The sequence below is a fragment of the Macrobrachium rosenbergii genome, chromosome 55 (genome assembly GCF_040412425.1).
Source record: "Macrobrachium rosenbergii isolate ZJJX-2024 chromosome 55, ASM4041242v1, whole genome shotgun sequence".
In the NCBI taxonomy this organism is placed as follows: Eukaryota; Metazoa; Arthropoda; class Malacostraca; order Decapoda; family Palaemonidae; genus Macrobrachium; species Macrobrachium rosenbergii.
Window position 1 is genome coordinate 34,490,637 of NC_089795.1, and position 14,765 is coordinate 34,505,401.

At 36.5% G+C, this 14,765-nt stretch overlaps 1 protein-coding gene across 4 annotated transcripts in view; it reads left to right on the top strand.

Annotated features, from left to right (window-relative positions):
• The window catches only part of LOC136835960 (spondin-1-like), a 940,271-nt gene that overhangs the window by 747 nt on the left and 924,759 nt on the right, over window positions 1-14,765 (top strand). The gene's annotated exons all lie outside the window — the stretch shown is intronic.

Here is a 14,765-nt window from a genome sequence, read left to right on the forward strand (position 1 = left end):
AAATAATGCTGCTCTTGCCCCCCATTATTTTTTTTCAGTAAATTGCACGTGGGTGTTTATGTTAATTATTCTAGGAGTGTATGGATTGTTCCTTCATATTTTGAAAGTCATTTTTCAGTAATTTGAAGTGTAGAAATAAAAAGAACCAATTCATTTCATTTTATGTTGGCGAATGGCTTCCACGAGTAACACACGTGCAGTGAGGGGAAGCAAAGGTTGCAAGGCTTGATGAGGGGAAAAAAACTTGCCTTCCTTGCCGTTCGGCTCATTGACGGTTTTCAGGCACAGTACTGGGCTAAGACAGCGTGAGAGAGAGAGAGAGAGAGAGAGAGAGAGAGAGAGAGAGAGAGAGAGAGAGAGAGATAATTTTGTATTACAAGTCCCAGTTTACTTTCATTGTGGACTTGCTAACTATTTGTGAAACTAATTTAGCACCAAGATCAATGCAGTCAGGGTAACTAACATTAGTTTTTTTTCGGTTTCTGTTACTCTTTGGTAGTATTTTCATGAATGACAACGTTATCCCCAAAACGAGAACAGACTCAATTTTTACATGATCTTTTTGTTACATTACTGTTTTGTTGTATGTGACGAATTTCAATATATACATACACACACACACATACAGTATGCACACATACATGCATACCTACTCCTCTTCCCCTAGAGGGGGTGGCGCCAAAAATGTGCTGGCCTTCCGTGTCTTAGGAAGCATTTATGTGATGAGATTGCTAGCCCTCTCTCTCTCTCTCTCTCTCTCTCTCTCTCTCTCTCTCTCTCTCATATATATATATATATATATATATATATATATATATATATATATATATGTATATATATATATATGTATATATATATGTATATATATATATATATATATTATATATATATATAATATATATATATATATATATATATATATATATATATATATATATATATATATATATATATAATGATATGCGATAGTGCGCTCAAGATCAGAGGTGAATGTTGCAGTGTGTGTGTTTGTAGGTGGTTGACCGGCCTGTTGATGCCTTCTGTGTAGGTGAAAGACATAAACTTTTATTTAGAAAAGTAATTTCACAGGATGTTTATGCTTTAAATATTAAGCCTCAAATACCACCTTAACAACGGATTTATATAAAGTGCACCTATCCTTGCCAGGAATCAAATTGGAAAGGCGTAGGTTCGAATCCTAGTTATAGTGGGAACACTTACAAAGGATTTTCTTTAGGTGTAAGTTATTCCCCAAGGTATATTGAATTCGATATAAATGTGTTATTTTTAGTTTATGTTAATATATTTATTTTGATCGTACCTTCCAGTTTTGTTTTTTATTCCTCCAACTATTCATGCTGCTTTATTTTGAAAACCATTCACGTATGTCCACAGAGAGAGAGAGAGAGAGAGAATATCTGAATGATTTCATCACGCTGGGGGGAGAATCACCTCGTCGAGGCCTGAGAAAGAGAAAGAGAAGAGGGGGTTGAGCAGGTTGTTAATTATGAAAAAAGAGACACTGACATTTTGGGAATAATGAAATTGAAATCAGAAGTGGGTCTCGGTAACGCCAGTTAGGTTGAATGATATGGTTGCCAACCAAATGAGTATTTTTAAACGGAGGGAACCTTATATAGGGAACTGACATTCTAGCATTGTATGTGTGTGTCAGGGCGACGAAGGGTGGCTGACTGGTGGGGGATCTGTTGATGGACGTGAATTCTCTTGGGGACAATATTTAAAGAAACGACTTCGAATCACACTGCACTCACTTGATCTCTGCACGTCACAGAGTTTATTGATTTATTTGCCTAGAAATATCGAGTCTTTTGCGTTTGTTTCTCTCCTCAACATTGTTAATGTTGTTATAATTAATATGCGAATAGTTTTGTTACAAATGGGTGTGGGACGAATAAAGGAATCACCGCAGAGATCTTCGAGTTTAATTGAGGCCTGTGACGCTTTCTTTTCTAAAATAATAATAACCATTCAGCATCTTTAAGGAGCGCTCAATAGATTTTCTTATTTGAATACAAATAAGTAAGATGGGAGAGAGAGAAATTTTACTGTACAGTTGTTGCCGGTCAAGACATTCTTCATCGAGGTCGTCCTGTATAATTTAGATTCGGTTAGACTTGGAACTGGGGACTGAAGGACGTGTCATGTTGTTAGAATTGGGCATGAGTTACTGTAAGGAAGTAGCCAATAACATCACATCTTTCTGTTGACTTACGATGACTGACATGCACACAGAACTGCGTACACTTCCACAGATTACAGGATGTGAGGGCAAATTACAGAGAAGGATAAATCTTTGCTGGTTGTGTTCGAAAGTACCGGACATATGTTTAGAATTATACTGAAGTTTAGGGTTAAAAAATATTAACTAATTTGAAACAGTTTTAATGATGTTTTAGGCCCATGTCTGTGGTGAACATGGTCTTTTGAGTATTTTCATGGGGCTCTAATAATAATCTGTGGTTGATCTAATCAGTGGCTTTCAAGATATTCGCAGTCTATTAATATGTATTTCCGAAATAGTTTCTGTGAGGGCGCGCCCCCCACCCTTCCCGCCCCTGTCGACTGTTTACTGCGTTTCACTATGACTACTATGTAATTTTGTTTCAGTTACGCATCAAGATATTGGAAGTCTACATTAATGACAGATTTTTATCTGTCTGCATAGTAAGGACCCGTTTTGTACTATTCGTTTTGAAATCGCTAGCTTTGGCTGGGCTTGATGGAGATGGAGCTGATTTTATCCGTAAATTAGGGTGTAAGTGGACAGTGGCTGGAACTACTGCGAACCCACATGTCCCTCCTTATATTTCTGAAACTCCTACAACCCGCCTGACTCTCCCCTTATTTTACAATGTTACACTTAGGAAATTGATGATAAAGTATTTCGAAAGGTTTAGCAAAACCAGGATATACTGCGTCAATTCGCTGCTTGTGACCGTTTGTTATATGATTCAACATCTGTAGAGCCCTTTTGTGTAACATTATGCTGGTTATCTCTGAAGGGATTGCTGTTAGGTGTTTAGTGATTGCGTTACTAATTTGTATTTATAACTTATAACATGTGATGTTGAGGACATTGGTTTGAATTTGGAGAGTGGTTCTCACTGTAGCTGTAGGCTGACATCCCATAGCGTTTTGTAAATTATGGTGTTATGGTTTGTTTACAGTAGAATGAAAATGATGGGAGGCAAGTTTGAGTAGGTCATTTTTAGTTTTCTGTCTGTCCGTCCGCACTTTTTTCTGTCCGCACTTTTTCTGTCCGCCCGCAGATCTTCAGAACTACCGAGGCTAAAGGGCTGCAAATTATTATGTTGATCATCGCCCCCCAATCATCAAACATACCAAATTGCTGCCCTCTAGCCTCAGCAGTTTTTATTTTATTTAAAGTTAAAGTCAGCCATTTTCGTGCTTCTGGCATCGCTGTAGGATAGGCCACCACCGGGCCGCGGTTAAAGTTCCATGAGCCGCGGCTCACACAGCATTATACCGAGACCACCGAAAGATAAGTATATTTTCGGTGACCGTTGATTATACGATGTACAGAAAACTCTGTTGCGCCGAAGAAACTTCGGCGCATTCTTTACTTGTTTAGGGTGCCACTGATTTAGGATGTTACCAAAGAAATTCATTTGATCGTTTACCTAGTTATTTCAAGTTGTTGTTTAAAATACTGATGGACATTCCTGTGGGGTATGTGAAGAGTATATAAACCATTTGCCTTTGGACTGGTATCACTTTTGACTTCTGATGCTTTCGTTAGATTGATTATGACAATACAAGGTCAGACTTATTTTTGTTTATATGTTCCTCTTCACCATCTTCTTTCTCTCCTTTTGCTAGGAAATCGAGGCATTAAAACAATATACACAGCAGTAATACGTTTCTTCACTGTTAAGCATATACGTCGTTGGCGACAGAGGCTTTAAATGTGCTAGTTCTTGCTGTCAGACTCGAGGGAATCACTCAAATAATGACTGTGTTCCCATATCTCAGTGAGTGCCTGTGCCCTCAGACACGTGCAGATGCACCAATAAACAGAGACCCTTGTACATCGTTGTGCCCTCGCCATGCCAGGATGCCAGGATGGTGTTGTTATGTAAAAGGGAGGTTTATAGAGGGCGATGCGTATGGTTCAGCTTATTAAGAGGTCACTTATATAAAGCACGTTTACCTATGGATAATCTCTCTCTCTCTCTCTCTCTCATTAAATGTGAGTGGTACGTAGGATTTCATTCGCATTAAAGCAATGCGAAATAATAGACGGAGTAAGAGTATACAATTAATTTTCAGTAAGGGTTGAATGTTGAAAAGATCTAACAGCGTGTGCAATGTTGAAGTTTATAATGTATCCATTATAATAAACTTTTGTGTATTTACTTGTCAAATATAACATAACAGATAGTGCAGTGTTTTCACACCGTCAGTAGTTTAGCACTAGGGTTAGGTGATGTCAGTATTAGTATGTCATCTCCTGTGGAAACTATATGATATCCATCAGACTGTAATAAGAATGAACTAAAGGGCAAGATAGCTAAAACCCAGTGTACAAAAGTACCTTGACTTAACATTTAACTTCAGTCGATTATGTACAGTATATATGTGTGTATACATACATACGTACGTACATACATACATACGTACAACAGGTCAGACGAGCAAGATGTTTATCCATACAGTCAAACGGATAAGGGGAGGAATACGATTAGCTTTGCATTTTGTTTTTTCCATACTTTTCGTCACATCTTCGCGGATATTCTACAGATTAAAATATAATATTTTAATATAACATCAGAGCTGATTATAAGATCCAGTAGTTGAAAGTAGAAACACAACAATAAAATCACAACTCATAGACTTAACTTTCACTCAAACTTGATTAAAATTTTGAGGTTAAAAGTACAAAAATAGACAAATAATTAAAAAAATAAAGATATATCGACAAAATTATAAACAAAATACCAATATACATGTATTAAAAACGAAAAGTTATGCACTCATAAAAATACACTTGAAAACATTAGCAACACACGACCAACCTTTCAAAGTTAAAAACACACCGAAAGTAAAAAAATCGAGACGTAAAGAATGACAGAAATTTAAGCTAAAAAGCAATGGCAAAAAATAACAGCGTGTATATATATATATATATATATATATATATATATATATATATATATATATATATATATATATATATATATATATATATATATTATATATATATATATATATATATATATATATATATATATATATATATATATATATATATATATATATATATATATATATATATATATATATCAAACACACACACATATATATATTTATAATATATATATATACATATTGTGTGTGAGAGAGAGAGAGAGAGAGAGAATAAGGATAAATTAGTAAAGCAGCTATTAGATCACCCTATCACCGAAAAAGACACCTGGTTGAGATAAGGCAATTATGGCATTATCAGTCTCAGAATAATTTACCGCTCGGTACAAGAACACTTATGACTTGAGGAAAATGTAGATGCGTAACCTCATCCAGCTACATTGATACAATTTGATACCGTCGGTAGTTTTCTCCTCAGTACTGGATGTAACATTTCCCCCAAAAATGCAGATGATGATGCTGTAAGCGGTTCGCTGCGTCAAACGGTAGACTGTACAAGAAAATAAGATCGTTTCATAACGCCTTATCTCCGTGGGAGGGGAAAGTGCCGTCAGTGCACCTCGTGCGGTACACCGTAGGCATTACTTAAGATTCTTTGCAGCGTGCCTTCGGCCCCTAGCTGCAATCCCTTTCGTTTCTTTTTACTGTACCTCCTCTCATATTCTCTTTCTTCCATCTTGCTTTCCACTCTCTCTCTTAACAATTGATTCATAGTGCAACTGCGAGGTTTCCCTACCGTTGCACCTTTAAAACTTTTCACTGTCAGTTTCCGTTTCAGCCTGAATGACCTTATAGGTCCCAGTGCTTGGCCTTTGGCCTAAATTTTATATTCAATTCATAACGCCTTATGACGTTAATATTAAGTTACTAGATACATGGTGGGAAATGAAATACTCTTCGTGAAGAAAACGCAGTTGGAAGAAGCCTGCCATAGGTTATTAAGATGGCTTTCATAATGGTGTAATTTTCAAAGTTCTTAGGATACTTGTATTCATTCCTGGGGGTTCTTGGTAAGTGACGATCGATGTTCACGAGCACTTTTCTCTGAGATTTCATTTTTATTCATGGGCATCCATTGACGCTAAGATGACATCACAGTGTATAGTGAAGGAATTTTTGCTTTTCTCCGGAATGACACTTGATGTATGAAGAAATCTGAGATATTTCCAATAACAGTTGTCGAGATTAATCAACGTAATATTGGCAAGGCTCCCTGTCCGGTCGAATCTTTCTTCAGAAAGTAGAAACATTTTGTCAAATGTTCATTTTAATTTTTCGAAATTCCCCCTTCTTCAGAAAAACACCGTTGTTCTTTGTGGTATTCGACCTTCGTTACACTGCTGTTGCTCGAGGCAGAGCTGAGGATTTTTTTTTTCTTAAATGTGGAAGGTCTATTTTGTTTAACATTGCCAGAATTTAAGATAAAACGGGCATAACTCTCAACTCTTACTGCAAGAAACTGAACAATTTCGATGAGAGATAACCATGTGAAGTTGATATCGAATGATATTATTAACTCTGAAGATTTAAGTCAAAGATTATTGGACTAGCACAGACTATCGGGATTAGTATAAGATCTAGTCTTAGCTCCTTGGGCCAGTGGTTCCTCTTCTCTCTCTCTCTCTTCTGCTGGTCCAGTGGGTTCTGGCTCTCAACTCTGCTGGCCGCGAGTCTGAATACCTGGTGAAGAATAAGAGAGAATTATTTCTGGTGATAGAAATTCATTTTCGCCATAATATGGTTCGATTCCACAGTAAGTTGTAGGTCCTGGTTGCTAGATAACCAATTGGTTCTTAGCCACGTAAAATAAATTTAATCCTTCGGGCCAGCTTAGAGAGCTGTTAATCAGCTCAGTGGTCTGGTTAAACTAAGATATACTTAACTGCTGCTCTCTCTCTCTCTCTCTCTCTCTCTCTCTCTCTCTCTCTCTCTCTCTCTCTCTCCCTCATAGCGAGTTAAGTGGAAAGGTCAGCTTATTATTTACTGGTGAGAACCACACGTATGTGTATATTTTTTTATATATTTATTAATGTCCGTGTGGATTCTTTTCACCATTCTACTGACTCATGTGATTATGGGGTTTTTGTAAATCACTATTACCACATTGGTATGGAACAAGCCTAAAAGGCCATTAACATGTAGATTAAGCTTCTACTGACATCAGTGGCTTCAAGTTAGAAAAAGTCGCAATGAGATAGGGCTCGGAGACTGCAAACTTCGAGCAGGGTTTAGAAAGCTACTCGCCAAAAGGTCATTTCTCCCCAGAATTTTACACATGTCTCCCAAAATCTTAACATCTGTTGCCAGTCACAAGACCTACTGTACTTGTGGTGGAATTTTCGTAAAAATCCACAGAGTTCTCTGTATAATCCTGTTAACAGACAAGCATTTCGCTTTGAAGCAGCATTATAGCCTCTTTTAACCTTACGGGCATCAACATCAGTAACATAACGAGAGGTCTTTCTATAGTCTTAACCTAGAAAGGAGTTGTAGGTTTTTGTTGGTTTCATTTAGGGAGATTCATTCTTATTAATTTAATAGTGTATCGAAGTAGCAAAGTCTTCTTGAACTTGAATATTCTTTTTTTTAGTGTTCTGTAAAAGAAAGCTATTCAGATGGCTTTGTCTGTCCATCCACACTTTTCTGTCCGCCCTCAGATAATAAAAACTACTGAGGCTAGAGGGCTGCAAATTGGTATGTTGGTCATCCACCCTCCAGTCAACAAACACCAAATTGCTGTCCTTTAGCCTCAGTAGTTTTTATTTTATTTAATGTTAAGTTAGCCATTATCGAGCGTCTGGCAACGATATAGGACAGGCCACCTCGGGCCGTGGCTGAAAGATTCATGGGGTTGTGGCTGCTCATAGCAAATATTACCGAGACCACCGAAAGATTGATCTATTTTCGGTGGCCTTGATTATACGCTGTACAGAAAAATAGATTGCGCCGAAGAAACTTCGGCGCATTTTTTACTTGTTAATATTTGAGTTCATTGAAGTCCTTGTTTCGATTTTTGAGGCATTTTAGAAAACAAGATGTTACCCTGTGCAAATGATTACTAATTACTGTTAATGTTTTCATTTCTTTCGCGAACAAGCAAGTCGTAAAATAGTGTCTTTTGCACGTGCAATGTTACGATAATTATTGGTCACTAGTCTCCTTTCGGGGAAAGTCAGGTCACAGTGCCTTTTCCCTCTCTGTGTACGACTGTATGTCCAGTTCACATGCTATGCTTGGCTTCTCATCTCAGTTTTTGTTATATAGTTGAAGGCATTTTAGTCAGACTTGTTGCAAATGTACAACACCATGCGTAGATGTGTAAATAGGGCGATCATACGTCTGTTCCGCGTATGTAACCAACAGTTTGTTCTCTCAGTTTTTTCTCAATAAGGAATGATTATGCCAAAAAGTAAAATTGCAACTGAAAATACCTTAGATTTTGTACACTATTTCTAACGTCGCCCATGATTTCGTATTCAGTATGTATACTTCACTTATGAAACCCTTTCAGATGACACCAAGGTTAATGACTTTATTAGGCCTGTACTTTAACCGTCAGTAAATCTAGCTAGGATCGTTGTGCCCATCATGTTTCACGAACCCATCTTGGCGGGAGTAAGTTGTCGGAGTTCTCTATTAGTGGCGTAACGGTTTCCACAACACATCATCAGTCGTATTGTTTTCAGATAGAGATTAGGCGAGGGTTGCGAGGAAATAAGTATTGCTTTGTCAATGCTATTGGAATGCTCCTTATGAAGTTCATATTGGGAAGTGAAATTAAATTATTCTAGCTTTTTCTTCGAGTAAAAAAATGATCTCCAATATGTTTATCTGCATATGTGCATTATATATATCTACTGTATATGTGTACTGCATACGCACTGTATTTATTTTTTACCGATTTTTTTTTAATATCCTTAAACGTATCTGTTGAAAGTCTACAGATTTTTGTTTGTCAAATTTGGTGAATTTCAGAAACCGGAAAAGAACGTACCGTGCCAGAGAAGGATTACGGAATATTAATGTTTTGCCGAATGAACGTCGGGAAATGATTTATTCTTTTTCCGGCGCGATGTTATAATTAATTACGTAATTATTTTTGTAGTTGCTATACCTTCAGTGATATTTCGCTTTAATTACTTTGATGCATTAAGAATAAAATTATATATATATATATATATATATATATATATATATATATATATATATATATATATATATTTATATACGTTCTGTATGTATCTATGTATGTGTATGTATGTATGCATATTTATTTATATACATTAATATATGTAGTTTTTATTAATCACAATACCATCTTAACTTCTCGATTTCTTCACATTTTGGAGACACTTGTCACTCCTAAGCCTCGATCCAAATAAAGAGATAAAAAAAGATATTCTGATGCCCGGCCGGGATTCAATCTCGAAATTTTCGTTACTTTGTTCTGATACCCCGAACCCGAGATGGAATCCCGGCCGGGCACCGGAATATCTTCATTTATCTCTTCATTGGATCGAGGCTGATTAGAGTCCAGCGTTTCCAGAATGTGAATGAATGAATGATTTAAGTTATCAGGCGTCGTGACTTCTATGGTCATTGACGCCGATGTCAATTAAAGGACTACACAGTGTAGTTTATAGTATAATTAAAACTTAATTATACTACAAACGTATCCGGTAAAAAGTGATCGGTAGATTGTTTGTATATATATACATATATATATAGATAGATAGATACATATACATACACATATATATGTGTATGTATATATAATACATTATATATATATATGTGTGTATATATATGTATGTACTATACAAACTCCATACATTTACAGTATGTCTACACAGCGGACATAAAGCGGGTTCTCTTCCGTGAGCGCGCTTATGTTAAGCGTCTTTAAACCTATTAACGAGGTTCTTCTTAGTCATCCAGAATTAATCTGCCAAGTTCGTCGATACTTTTATTGACTTAGGAAGACTCTGTGTCAGTGAACGGAAACCAGATGTCTCCATTTGTTAGTCGAGAGAGAAATAGTTCTAATTCCCGAACAGTAATTGGCTGTTACTATAGGAACGCTGGTTTGCGAGTTCTAAGGAGGGTGAAAAGTTTTGGCTGCCTGGCTTTTTGGGTGGATTTAAGAACTTCACGTCTTCTGTAATCTTTTCCTCAGTTGTATTTAGGTTCGTTGTTACTGTTATTAACTTCCACAAGGGTTTTTGTTAGAGTTGTATTGGAATCTCTACGCGGAACTTTCAAAAGCCTGCCCATTTATCGTGTTCACGTGCTGCCAGTAAACTAGTTGTGGGTTTCACCACAAATTATTATTATTATCATTATTATTATTATTCGGTTCGAGGTCTTTCAGTTCTAGGAGCGATGTTGCTAGCCTCTTGCTGCGCATTTGACTGCAGGTGATATGCCAGTGCGTTTAGGCGTTCAGTGACAGTCACCCATCCACATGATGAGCAGAGTTAGTTTCTTTGCCTATGTCATAGCAAAAATGGAAACTTCAATAAAACAGCGGATCGGGGATTTATATTTGCTTTTCATTCACGTTTTGTCAGCGATGCTTTTGAAGGGACGGATAAATGACTTCTTTTCCAGGTTTGTTGGTGTTATATCTTCCTTTATTCGTTTTATATCCTGGTGTCATGGTTTTTATCTCCAGCATTCTTGTTATATGGGTTGTAGAATGAATTATTGCTCAGACATTATGGAACCTATTGTTTCCTTAAGGTGTAAGGCCCAGTCAGGTCAGTTAATGTAGATAAAAAAGGTCAGAGAAAGTATCTCCAAATTTTCTGTTTTAAGCCATTTTAGGTCGATTATTCTATTTTAGGTTCGTTAGGGTCTTGAAAATGCACTCAAACTTTTCTACACCTCGCACTTTTTTTGCAGTTTTAAGAAAAATGTTGTCTACATGAACAATGTGTATTTCTTTACAGTGTATCTTTGTCAGGAAAGGACTCTTAAGTGTCTCTCTCTCTCTCTCTCTCTCTCTCTCTCTCTCTCTCTCTCTCTCTCTCTCTCACATTGATTGTGAGACATCTTCACATATACGGCATTTCCTGGAGGTTATTCCCACTTAAGAGATCAAAAACCTGGATCTGACTGGATCAAAAGATGGATACGAAAAGTTATCAAGCAAGTTAGGTAGTATGCCCGACCCCTTCTAACTCCTTCTCTCTCTCTCTCTCTCTCTCTCTCTCTCTCTCTCTCTCTCTCTCTCCCTTGCTTTTCCATATACTAACATCAATTGGACCTTACCGCTCTGTGGAAGCATTTGATTGGGGAGAGGTGATGAGATTTAACAGCATGTAATTACCAACCTTGGCTGGTGATGATGGTGCTCAACGGTGTGGGTAAACGATCTCTAGATCAATTTCGCCCGTAACGTCAACTCTCTCTCTCTCTCTCTCTCTCTCTCTCTCATGAAATCGTTATTACACACGCTATTATAAAATTTCCCAAAGGGTATATAGCATTTTGATAGAACCTCGAAAGAGTTCTACTTGAAGCAAACTTAGGACAAGTTAGGCAAGAGGTTGTGGGTGAGAGGGGGTTGGGGGGTGGGAAGACAAGAGCCTTCAGGGCGTAGTAGGTTGAGGAAGAAAGCAGACATGCTGCGTGCGTCTCTCCCGGAGGCTGTCGTCCAGATATAAAGGAGTCTCTCTCTCGTTCTCTCTTCCCTGGCTGTCGAGCCTGAAGGCATCTCTTCGACTTTTTCCCCTTGTCTCGACTGATGCTGAAACTTTCAAAGACTTTAATCTTTTGTCAACATGATTGCTTGGATGATACGCCCACTCCTTCACTGGTTTAGATATATTGGGTTTCACCAAGTATTAACGATCTGCACTTGAATAGTAGTATAAGTGTTTTTGTCAATAATTTAAGCTCTTAAGTCCAACAACTTTTCTCTCTGTGATTGCAGGAAAGTTTACCTTGAAGCCCCACTCTGTTAACCTTCAATCTATTCCTTTGTTTGAATGCCAGTATTGATATGGGAAAACTACTTAGTACTTTTGAGGCCAGTCTAGGTTAACTACATAAATTTAAGACAGCCTTGGCTCTGGGTATGAATCCAGGTTATCCAGCCTTGTTCTCTTGAATTTTATGGCTGCTTTTAACTTAATTGAACATCAAGTTTCTTATACATAAGCTATGTAACGTAGATAATACAGATTTTTTAGTACTTCGCTAAAGACTTTTTTTTTAAGTGGTGGTATCTTAACGACCCAGAAAATATCATGCCTGATGTTCTACAGGGTAATGTTTTGGGGCCTAGTTTTCTTGATTCTTCACTTGTGGCATGGTTATTGGCACAGAGTAATTGCGTACAATATGCCAGTAATGTAACTCCGTTTGCACTTATTCACTACTCCCAGAGGAAAGTACACGACTGCTGATAGTGACGGAGATTGTATCGGATCCTAAGTGATGCAGGCAGTTATGCCTTGAGCTGAAACCCCAGCAAAACCAAGTCTGTTGATTAGGCAATCTCGTTCCATGTTCCACTTTTTAATTTACAGTACTTTGGTAACATTACATTTTCGTATTCAGAACGTGGAACCTGTGATGTCAAAAAGACAGTCGTTGTTGTGAAGGTTTCACATATGTAAGGAAATGTTGCCAATAAAGCTGGTTTCCCAATATTATGAGGGTCGGTTTGGATGTAGAGTTGGGGCGTCTTTGTAAGTTTGCTGTTTGGTTTCAATTCAGTAATTAATCTTTCAGCCGTAAGCCTTTTACCTTGCTCCTGGAACCGAGGTTCTTCCTGAGTATCAAATATGCCTTCTTAAGCAAGGGTGACACCGAAAGATTAAACCTATTGAATCTCTACTGGTGTTATGGGATGAAGTTTGAAGTTGCCAGCCCCCAAGCTCACTACCTTGACAGCGACCCACTACAGGCGATCACCTACCCGTTGCACCCGTTCCTGTATATGTATATAAAAAGATATAGAAGTGTATATATATATATATATATATATATATATATATATATATATATATATATATATATATATATATATATATATATATATATATATATATATATATATATATATATATATATATATATATATATATATATATATATATATATATATATATATATATACGCAGATATATATATATATATATATATATATATATATATATATATATATATATATATATATATATATATATATATATATATAGATAGATAGGTAGATATAAACATGTCATGCATATATATATATACATATATATATATATATATAGGTATATATATATATGTATGAACATGTATTTCATTCATTCATTCATATATATATATATATATATATATATATATATATATATATATATATATATATATATATATATATATATATATATATATATATATATAGAATACATATATATATATATATATATATATATATATATAATATTCATTTCCAGTGTCTATTTCATTTATATCGATTTTGTCGTAAGTTTTTTGGAAAATAAACACTCTGCCTGAGCTCAGTACATGTGGAACTGTTTTCAAGTTTTATTCCCACATTCACCACAACCACTGATGTTTGGGTTATAATTTTATGCGTTTCAATTCTTGGGTTATGTTTACTGCCCTTTATTTCACTCTCCGTTTTCATAGGGCCACACCCAGTCGTAAACTTCTGCCGGCGCTGAAGGAATATTTGGACACGATGTTGTTTTGTTTTGACGGCCTTCTCATCATCGGTGCGCTGTCCTGGTGCCGTCCTAGAATATAAAGGAAAATAGCAATGGTGTTGTTGGGATGCTGGCAGTGGGTAAAAGGGTATATTTTATGTACTTGCTGAATGTTCAAGCCACACACGCCCTTATATATATACATACATACATACATACATATATATATATATATACATACATACATCATACATATATACATACATACATACATACAGACAAACATACATATAATAAACCAGCGCTAGCGAACACACATACGCATGCATATATATATATATATATATATATATATATATATATATATATATATATATATATATATATATGTGTGTGTGTGTGTGTGTGTGTGTGTGTGTGTGTGTGTGTGCACGCACGTGTTTAGATATATAATGCAAATACATAAAATTTTTCAGTACATGTTTCCCAGTCACAGCCACATTCATAATTTAACTATTGAATCGTTGGTCAACCCCCTTATGGTTCTCACACCTACACAGAAGGCTAATCGAACACCTTACACACACACACACACTGTGCCACTCACCACAGTCTTGAACGCATTCTCGTAATTCGTAGATATTAAGGTTCTTCATTTCCAGTACTTGATTAATGCGACATATCCAACCCTGTTTCGGATTTCCTCTCCTCCGTCTCCATAATCCTCCTGAACTGTGCACTCTTCACCAGCTTAACGTCGTTCTTTCTCTCCACATGACCAAACCATCACCAAACGCTTGATCCTTTCTTTCACGTGCACTAACTTTTTTGGCATTGCGTTTGCATTTCTGACCTATTCTCACCGTGCGTACTGTTCATTTCAACAGCTTCAACCATTTTAATTTA